This window comes from Cupressus sempervirens, chromosome 4, assembly GCF_028749045.1.
Source record: "Cupressus sempervirens isolate cs-2001-9-10 chromosome 4, ASM2874904v1, whole genome shotgun sequence".
NCBI classification, from domain to species: domain Eukaryota; kingdom Viridiplantae; phylum Streptophyta; class Pinopsida; order Cupressales; family Cupressaceae; genus Cupressus; species Cupressus sempervirens.
In genome coordinates this window covers 329,245,259-329,256,442 of record NC_143121.1, presented here as the reverse complement: position 1 = coordinate 329,256,442, position 11,184 = coordinate 329,245,259, and positions in this window count along the sequence as shown.

Genomic DNA, 11,184 nt, shown 5'->3' with positions numbered 1-11,184 from the left:
TCATGATCTACAACAATCGTAAAAACAAATACCACACATCCCAATAAATGTTAGATGGTCAACAAGGATAAATAGACCTCCAAAAAGATTTTCTCCTTCTTTGTATTCTAATTTACTTACTAATTTTGGTGAACCTAAATATTATGATGAAGCTATGCAAGTGGATACAAATATTTAGTGGGAGTTTGCAGTGAAAGATGAAATGGACTCTTTGCTGAAAAATAAGACATGAGATTTATGCAAGTTACATGTAGGTAAAAAGGCTTTACAAAATAAGTTGGTTTATACATTGAAAGGAGAAGGTGGAAGTAAGAAAAGATTTAAAGCCAGGTTAGTGGTAAAAGGATTTGCATAGAAAAAGGGCATTGCTTTTGATGATATATTTTCTCACGTTGTTAAGATGACTTCTATTCACACTATTTTAAGTATTATGGCTATTGAAGATTTTCATTTGGAGTAGCTTGATGTTAAAACAACCTTCCTTCATGGCGATTTGGATGAAGAGATATATATGGTACAACCATAGGGATTTGATGTCAAAGGTAAGGAGAACTTAGTGTAGATTGAAGAAAAGTTTATATGGCTTAAAGCAAGCATCTAGGAAATGGTATCTAAAATTTGACAAGTTTATGCATGAGCATGGATATAGTAGGTGTCATTCAAATTGTTGTCTTTACTTTAAGAGGTTGGATGTGACAGTTACATTATTTTATGTTGATATGTTGATGATATGCTTGGAGCTGGGTTTAACATGGATCACATTAAGGAGCTGACATGATAGTTAGCACATGCATTTGCTATGAAGGATTTGGGAGAAGCAAAATAAATCCTTGATATGAAGATTTTAAAAGATAGGAGGAACATGAAATTGACATTCAAGCTGATTATAGTGATAAGGTGTTGCAACATTTCTCTATGGAGAATACTAAAGCTGTTAACACACCTTTACTTGGTCATATGAAGTTGACTAAGGAGATGTGTCCCAAGATACAAGAAGAGGAGACTAAGATGTCCAAGGTACCTTATGCTTCAGTTGTAGGAAGCTTAATGTATTCTATGGTATGTACAAGGCCAGATATTGCACAAGCAGTGGGAGTTATTAGCAAGTATATGAGTCATCTAGGAATTGAGCATTGGAATGTAGTTAAATATATTCTCAGATATTTGAGACGCACATCTAGTAAGTGTTTACATTTTGGGGGATCTACTAATGATTTATAGGGATATGTTGACTCAAATTTTGCAAGGGATATTGATACCAGACTGAGTATTATAGGTAATTTATTTACTATTTGTGGGGTAGTTGTGAGCTGGGATTCTTGATTATAGAAGGTTAATGCTTTATCCACTACAGATGCAAAGTATGTTGCTACTAAAGAGGCAACTAAGGAGATGATATGGCTTCAATTATTCTTGGAAGAATTTGGACACCCTTAGAAGGATAATTATTTATTTACATATAGTTAGATTGCCATTGATCTTGTAAAGAATTCAGCTTTGCATTCAAAGACAAAACACATATAGTTGCGATACCATTTCATTCAGTTAGTTTTGGATGATGGATAGTTAAAGCTAGACAAGATACATATAGATGACAATCCAACAGATATGTTTAAAAAGATAGTGACAAGGGAGAAACTAAATTCCTCTTTAGCTTTGGTTGGTCTTCTCGACTAAATAGAATAAAAGAACATTAGAGTCTAGGGTGGTTTGATATATTCTAGTGGAAGCTATAGGTTTAGCAGTGCTATGATCAATCTCCAAGTGGGAGATTGTTGTGATATGGAGCCTAATTATACTTAGAGGTTTATTTGGCATTATTTTCTCCCAATATTATTTCTACATGGTCAAGAGGCAGTGCCCCTGTGGGGCCCTTGGGTAGCACCCTAGGTGCACTATTTGTTGTAGTATAGGGTGGGGTCAAGGGGCAATTCCCCTGCATGGGTTTTTAGGGGTAGCACCCCCAAAGCTAAAAATGCCCTTATATTGTAAAAGGCATCGACTGCTATTTTTCCTAAGCAAAAAATGCCCTTATATTGTAAAAGACATTGGTTGCTATTTTTTCTATTGGACAACTTATTCTAGCCCAAATTTTGTAAGTGACAAAAGCTTGTATAAAAAGGCATAAGGTTAGGGAGTTCATGATGAAATGGTGATATTGTAGCTTCTTGTGACAATATTGAGCTATAAGGGATTATAGATTGTAATCAGGCTATAATCATTGATTAATAATAATGTTTGACTTGTTGTTGGTGGATGTAGCCCAGGGATTGAGTGAACCACATTAAATCTTGGTGTTTTGTGTTCTCTTTTATGTGATCTACTATTTTCTAGTATTGGTTATATTTGCATGTAATTATTATTTCTATTTGAGGTTAATCCTAATATATAGTAATATTGAGTATAAATAGAGAGAATATAATGGAAGAGGGCATTAATCTATTAGGTTGTAATTGAGGTTATGGTTCACTTGAATAAAAACTAATTTATAGTTGGTACCCACAATAAGATGAAAATGAAGAAGTTTGATAGTGGAAATTATTTTGAAGTGGAATTACTAGAAGATATGAATATTTCACCAATATTTAAGATCACATACATCTTTCAGTACTTTGAATTAGATGAAGAATTAAGAGATAACCTGGATTATCCCAAAAGGAAGGTTGACAACATTGAGAAGGTTTTCAATAGAAAAGTAAGAGTACTAGAAGAAAAGACTATGAGGAGTATCTAGTTCAATGAAAGGATAAGCCAGTTGAAAAAAGTTTATAGATAACACAAGCTAAGTTGGATCTTTATGGTTCAAGTCACAATATCAAAGTTTCCTAATATGGACATTAGTTCTTTACTTACCCTTGGTGTCTGATTCAAGAGCATCTAGGGTCAACAAGAAACCTTGCATCAACCAAACATATTGCTTGGTTTTATGTACTAGTTTTCTATTTGGGAAGTAGCCATAGTTGCTCATGGTTTCTAGTTTTGTGTGATTGACATCATGTTGAGAACTTATTTTGGATCCTTACCCTAAAAGGGTATAAAATTTTGTGTTTGTGCTTTGAGTTATATGTCATATTCTTTGGTCTTTATTTCTTGTGATTTCATCTAGAATGACATATTATTTCTTTTGGTGCAATTTCCTATGTTGATGTGGAATCTTTTGCAGTTGGGAGCAAAATCCTTGCTCATATTTGAACCTATCATAAAGTAATCATGAACAATTAATGCCCATTTCTTGGATAATGGTTTACTTGTCCAAGACATGACCTATATTATAACTAAATGCATGACTAAAAAACTTGTGGTCTAGCTAGCTATATAAGAACTTGGTTTTGATGTAGGAAAGTAGAATGATAGATAGAGGAATGGGATAAGATAGTAGAGGAATCTAGATGGTGAGCTTGAGTCTATGAAGATATAATTCATTGGTCATAATTGGGCATGTTGGATGTAGTTACATATCTTACATCATGCAAGCAATGTAATCAATCAATTAATCTATGAATTCTACTGTTTCTTTGCTACAATTTTTTGTTTTCTTCTATGTGTACTCTTGGAAAGCTATTAGGTGACTGGACCCTATCTTTGATTGGAATCCTTTTCCCTACCATCTTTGCATCAACAAGTCATCATCATGTCAACAATTATCCCCTTTTCTATTGATGGAAACACTTTGAGAAAAATTGACTATCTAAAACTATCAAATTAACTATTCACCCAATTTATACTATCTTTATTTCCTATTGTCACACTATTCTTATTAATGCACTCCCCTGTAGATATATTGCCTAGTACACAATATCCTATATATAAACAAATAATACCTTATCTTTTACTCCTCGTTTGACGATAATGATAAAGTTGGAAATAAATTATTAAAAAATTAATAATATTTAACTGTCTAGGTTCAAGGCCTCTTAAATAAATCACCAAAATTGAATTGATTTTAGGATCTAGGTAATTATATACTATGTGAAAATTGCATCAAGGTGTACAAATACTTAATGTCTAATGTATAACTAAAAAGACATAAAATATTAAAAATGACATGATTAATAAAAAAAGAGAATTATATCACCAGAGATAGAGAAAAGAGAGACAAAAGAACCAATTTGATTATGGAGTTCATCCAATCTAAGCAGACTACATCTCTGGGTCTAGCTAAATTGAGTGACCGATGTATTATTGATGCTCCCAAAGTTTATTTACAACATACTATAGTACATCCACAAAGTCATTATACTATTCTTGACTCGAACCATCTTGCATACAAGCTCTCAAGGCACAAGATTGGTTCCTAAAGAGCAATAAAGACCTTGCCTTAAAAGGCTTTACAATAGAGACAAAACATCATTACATCCCATTCTCCTTATTCCTCCTACAAGAGTTCTTCTTGACTAGAGAAACTCTCACATTCCTCTTGGCATTGACTAAATCAAATGCAAAATGCATTCAGAATACCCTTGGAATGGCTACTGAAAAATCTCCCCTCAAAAGCTTTACATAAGCTTATTTTATACATGAGAGTTAGCCAAAATAAAGCTATAACAAAAATTTCAATAATAGGCCCTTCAATTAATTTCCCACTCAAAATAACCCTTTAGCCCTTCTTAAAAGATTTGGCTTATGACAATTTTAGGGTAGCAAATTAACAATAAACCTTATTTAACATAAGGTTGAGGGGTTGGTTAAAAGACAAATAGAAAATGCCACCTATCCATTATCAAGTGCCAAAATAGAGTAGTGGGAGCTTGGATATTTTATTAGGCAACCGCTCGGGGGTTCCAACTCCACCGGCGGCCACCCCTTTTCCAACTTAGAAAAAATTTAAACTTTAAATACAATAAGGCACTTATGATCCTTAAATGCCATGCATGGTGTAGTGGCAATTAGTTGTCATTATAAATGGGGTAGTTGTGGGTTTGAATCCCACTATAAATTTTTTCTACCCATTGGCTTGTCCAAATGATGAGGTCATGCTGACATCATCCCTATTTATACTTTAAACTAAATTTCAAATTGCCATATCTTTCACATACGAAGTCCATTTTCAATGAAACAAATGCTGTTGGAAAGCTCTCGACAAGATCTTCAATTTGAAATCTATTTTTAACCACTTCTAAGATGTTTATTTTTTCACCTTTTTTGATGTCCTTTGAATAAGGGTTTGATCAAACTTTGATTAGCCATAACTCAAGCATACAAACTCCATTTTTGTTCGTTCAATTTGTGTTGGATTTAGAATTTTGAGAACTTCAACATGGTGCTGATTATTGGAGTTTTGGAGATACTTCAATTTTTGGTGAAAATATCCTTTGGATCAAAAATTTTCCTTTATCTCCTCTAGATCAAAATTGTTGATCTCAAACTAGTTTTGACAATTGAGTGTCAACACACTTAAGAAATTCACTAAGTTCATATTGAACTAAGTAATACATGCCGAGTATGATATGTAAAAATAGACTATGCCGAGTTGCAATCAGTGCCAAGTCACTCGTGTGCCAAGTCACTTAAGTTCCAAGTAGACAATATATGTCGAGTGATTGAAGTGCCAAGCAAACAGTCGATGCTGAGCAGTTTAGATACAGAGTCAGAGATAGAATTTCAATATGTGTTGAGCATCAATAATTTCAAGTGTCAAGCATCACATATTAGACATATTTGTTTGTGATTGCACAAACAACTATGTAAACCATTTTTCAGCCCACCTAAGGACATAATACAATCTTTTGAAGATAAGGATGAATCTATAAGGAGATTCCCTATGTAATTACATGTAGCCAATCAGAAAAAGGGAAAGATTAAGTGGCAAAAAGGATTAATCTTAGCCATAGATTCATACCTAACCCTAAGTCTTCTAGTTTTCTTAAGGAGGATGAAACCCTAAACTTCATTAAGAGTGAGTGGATAAGGAATTGAAGGAAGAGAATAATGAAGTTTTCATAGAGACTTAGGAGTTGTAAATAGAGAATTGTGAAATCAATTTGAGAAGAACAAAGGATAGAGGATACAACATTGACATACCATATTAGAGAGGATCAAGAAGGATATAGTATGGATTTGATTTTTAATTAGGCTACTAGAGCTAATCATAAGATCTATGCTGAAACATTCTAATAGGTGGTTTTAGTTAAATCTCTTAGGCAGAGTGGTCCTAATTGATTGTTGTAAATCCTTTAATAGGGTGACATTCCAAGTGGATATTCTGAAGTCCTTTAGCCAGGAACACTTCTAATAGGGAGTTGAAATCCTCTAACAAAGTGGGAATTAATAGTCCTTGTAAGCTTTTAATAGGGCAAGCCTTTCACAGGAAGATCATGTCTCATGATCAACTCATTATCAACTCATTATAACCTTAATTGGTGACACTTTATTGGTACAGTAGTGAAGAATTGTGGGTGTCATCCCCACCCTAGTTCGACCTTCTCATTTGCAGGGTTTATGGGTAATCATATTAGGTGTCAAATGTGTGATTGCTTATGTGTTTACATGCTTTAGATGTTTATGCTTTGCATGTTATTTCAAGTTTATCTATTGAATGCATGGGATGGATGAGTGGTGAAAAGCTTTATGGGTTCATGTTTTAACTATTGATTTAGCCCCCCCCTCAATAGTTTACCTTTCCTACTTGCAATTCCATTAATTGGTATCAGAGCTTAGTTCTCAAAAGAAGAAGCTTTGTAGCTTAGAGGAAAGATCTTGAATTGGAAGTCTACAAGTTGGAAAAGACCATTGAGAACTAGGAGATTGAGATACATCTCATACTACATCAACTGAATGAAGCCAGAGATGCTTTGAAGGGTTCCCTAAAGAGAAGGAAAGAGATAGCTATAGTAGAAAATGACACACAATATAAAGAGATTGATGCCATAAAGCTATTTGTAGAAGGTAACTCCAATGAATTTGATGCAGCAATTGTAGATCTAATGGAAAAGAATAGAGCACAAGCTGAAGAGATTAGAAATCTCAAGTTGGAGCAAGAATCACAAGCTATATTGTTGTGTGAGGTGACTGAACAAAAGAAGGAAGCTATAGAAGACAAGGCCATGATTGAAGAAGACAAAATAATTTTGGCAAACAGATTGGAAGAAAAATCAACAAAGCTATCTAGGATCTCAAACATGTAATTGGATACCTTAAGCCAAATGATGAATGCTCATCATGAGTTGAATGTCAAGGACATTGAAATTACCACTTTAAAGCTATAGAATGACCTAAAAAGAGAAAAGGAATTTTCTAAAAGTTTCAATAAGTTGAATGAAGCCATCAAATACTTTGAGCAACTACTGAAATCCCCTAGATCTAGTAGAGATACATCAAGATTGGACTACACAAGCACTAAAGAAGGAGAATAATCCAAAGCTACTGAGGAAAGGGACAATAAAGGTAAGAGCTCTAAACCTACTTGTCATCATTGTGGTAAGAAAGGACATACAACTAATGTTTGCAAGAGAAAGAATGCAAATTAGAATGCTAAGCCTAAGAATAGGACTTATTGTTGCAAGTGCAACAAACAAGGTCATCAGGCACATGAATGTAGAACCAGAACCATGCATGCACCAAAATTTGAAGTGCACTGCTACAATTGTTAGAAGTATGGACATAAAGCCTTTGAATGTAGATCCAAGTCCACATAATCATCGAGCAAGCCAACAAAGGTAAGAAGTTATAAAAACTCCTATAACTAGGATTACAATACAAGATATAGCTATCACTATTGTCAGGAATATGGGCATATACCTAAAAACTACATTAGGACTCACTTCAGTGGTAACTACAAGAGATGGTTGAGTTAAACTACATGTTTCAACTGTCACAAGACTGGTCACATCAAGAAGAATTGTCCAACTAGGTCCAAGGCACCAAGTCATGAATTTGATAAAGGTAAAGGCAAGGTAGATGTTGAACACATTAGGAATGAGATGAATAAGACATGGAAGAAGAAAAATGTTGGCAGTACATCAAATGGAGTAGGGATCACTTCACCCAATGGATCAAGTGGTCACACTTCATCAAACTAAGTAAATAAGAGGTATAAGGGATTGATGCTTAAAGTGTTACATTATACATTAGTTCCAAAAGAAATTAGCACTGAAATTATTACATTAGCATGAATTAAGATGCAAGAATTTATGAAAAAATTCAAGATTAAATCTTCAAATTTTCATGTTGTTGCTGAGCATGAAAAGTCTTTTGTGTATGCTGAGTGAAAAACTAGTTAATATCAAGCTGCTAATCAAAGACAATTAGAGCCAAGTTTGTAGTAGCTACCGAGTGAAGGAAGTCTCTATAGATGCTGAATGGAATAGTAATTGTGTTGATGCCAAGTTTTAAAGTTGTACACAACCAAGCATTAATTGTAAAGTTCTAAAGGGTATAAGGTTGATTTTGTCATATTTTTTTGTCATTATGAATTAAAAGCAAGAACAAGTAGAATGAAGAGGTAATTTACAAACCAATTTTAAGTATTTGCAAGGATTCTAGTGATAATCAAGCAATAGTTCATCAAATCTTAAAGGTATTCTTCATAATCTGGGTTATGTAGTTTAAATTTGATAAACCCTAGTTTGATAAAATGGCCTCTAGTTCAAAGAATACAAAGGAGAAAGAAGCTTTTGAGGTTTAATTAATTAGCAATAAGGTCAAACAACCCAATTTCAAGGCCATCACAGACATTGCTTATAAACAAGATCTGTCAGGCGCATTATCAATGATTCTACTTAAAGTCATAATGGTACAAGATGTGATAAAATGTTACAATTAAAAAGTAGGAGGCATAGGCGACATGGAAGTAAGACAAGCATATGATAAATTGTGTGAAAATAGAGTCTTGAAGGAAGAATTTAAGAATATGGAAAGAAAGGGTTTGACTCATGCCCTAGATTTCCCCATGATTTTCAAAATAAACGGATTAAAATAGTTTTGAGTAGAATTCATGATGGATGTCTATGGTTAGAGGGTGGACCAATAAAGATATAAAAAATGATTATTTATAGGGTGACTAGTTATCCAATCCTAGATTGGCCAAAGACACTATGTAGTGACTCCAAAGAGGCAATTAAGAAGAACACAGGTGCTAAATGGAGCAATTGTGGAATGACCATAGATACCATTACAGATCCTTTATTTTATTTTTCTATTAGAGTTATTTCCCATAAATTCTATTAGTCAAGAAGGTTAAATAGTGTACCTTGTAGAGAAGTTGATGTTGGTTACAAAATTGTCAAGAAAGATCATACTTATGATCTTGCAAAACTTCAATTACAACAGATAAATAAAACCCATCTAAAAGACAAAAAGTGCACAATGTAAGTTTGGATCAATACTTGTGTGCATATTCTTTTATGTACAAAATTAATTCCCATCTTTTGGCAAGGTTGGATGGAAGACCAATAGATCAGTGGTTGTCCAAATTAATGAATACATTGAACAAATGGGAGAGAATTTTGAGTTAGTTATGACAAGCTACTTTGAAGATTTCAAGAAGTCCATGAAACAAAGTTTAAGGATACCTAGCTCCTTAGTAGAGAAACACTATAATGACATATGTTTTCTTCTAGATTTTTATTACACATATATTTAGGTAGCAGTACCCAAGGTTAGATGGCTAAGACCCCTAGGATATGAAATAAATGTTGATGAAGCCTCAACTATCATTATTGCAATCCTAATAGAGGAGATTAACAAAATAGCCAAGATATTTGGCAACTATGATGTAACGAAGTCTAAAGTTGAAATGGAGTTGAAGAAAACTTCTACATTAAAGAAGAAAGACAAACTTGTAAGGAAAATCAAGGCTCAATTCGGTGATGAGAAAGAAGAAGATGATGAAGAGAATGAAGAAGAAGAAGGTGTACAAGCTCAAGAACCTCTAGCTTTGACCCAAGGCATGGGTGAGGACCAAGAAGAAGAAGGTGTTGAGGAAGAGGAAATCAAAGAAGAATCAGCTCAATCAACACCAAAGAAGAGAACGGCCAAGGCTTAGCCTATGGCCAAACCAAAAGCAAAGAAAACTGTGAAGCCCAGTCTAGAAAAGCCAACTGCACCAACAACTAGGACAAGTACAAGGGCAACTACTCAAAAGGCCAAAGACCAAACAAAAGAGAAAACAAAGGCTACTGAGCAAGAAGGCCAAGTGCTAAAGAAAGAAAGGAGAAAGTACATTGCACAACCTAAAATAGATGATGAAAAGACAGAGTTTGAAGGTACAAGTCAATTTAGAGTGGTATGTCATACACCTAAATCTGATCTTGAAAACATCTATTATAATATTAAGGATAATGTAGCTATGATAGGTTTAAAGAATATTGATTTTGAAAAACTTGGTAGAATAGAGTAAAATGTGATTGAAGAATCAATTTATGCAATGATGTCTAAGTTCAAGAATACTCTAGTTGAACTAGACAATACAATGTGAAAGGAGTTGTATACAATTGTTGAAAATAAGTGGCATTACTACATAAACCTAGAGAAATAAATAAGGGAATCAACATTAGCCTAGGTAATGCTAGATTTGACAAAAGGTCAAATTGTCAAGGCAAATAAGAAGTATGGTAGCAGATTTACACCAAAATACAGAGCATTCAACATACTCTCGAATAATATTGAGGATGTTGTAAAGAAATCTACTCAAATGTGGAAGTTAATAAATGGCTTGACAATAGTTAAACAAGAAGAGGAGGATCCATTTGAGGGAAAAAATAATGGAGAAGAAGAGGAAGACATGGAAGATGAAGCAATAAGAGAAAAAAATGATGCTGTTGTGGAGGAGACACAAAAGAAGACAAATGAGATGAATACAACTAAAGAGCAACATGAATAAAAAAGTGTGCAAGACACACAAATGTTGAGCATGAACCCTCCACATGACACAAGCATGCCCATAGATACTATAATTGTAAAGGATGTTCCTAATAGCTCAACTCAGAACATCAACCCCTTAACTACAAAAGACTTGAAGAAGATCCTTGACCAATCCACACTACAAGCCAAATTGTGTGAGAATCTAGTGTTGGTCAGTGTTGATGAACTTTAGAAGGTAGTAGCTGACATTGCAAGGGTAAGGTGAATATACAAGAACCACCTTCTACTATCCCTTAAGCTACCAGTGCTCAACCTTTGATGCAAATATCAAAAGATATATTAAAAAAGGATAAAAAAAATGTAAAAATTGATAAAGTTGAACAA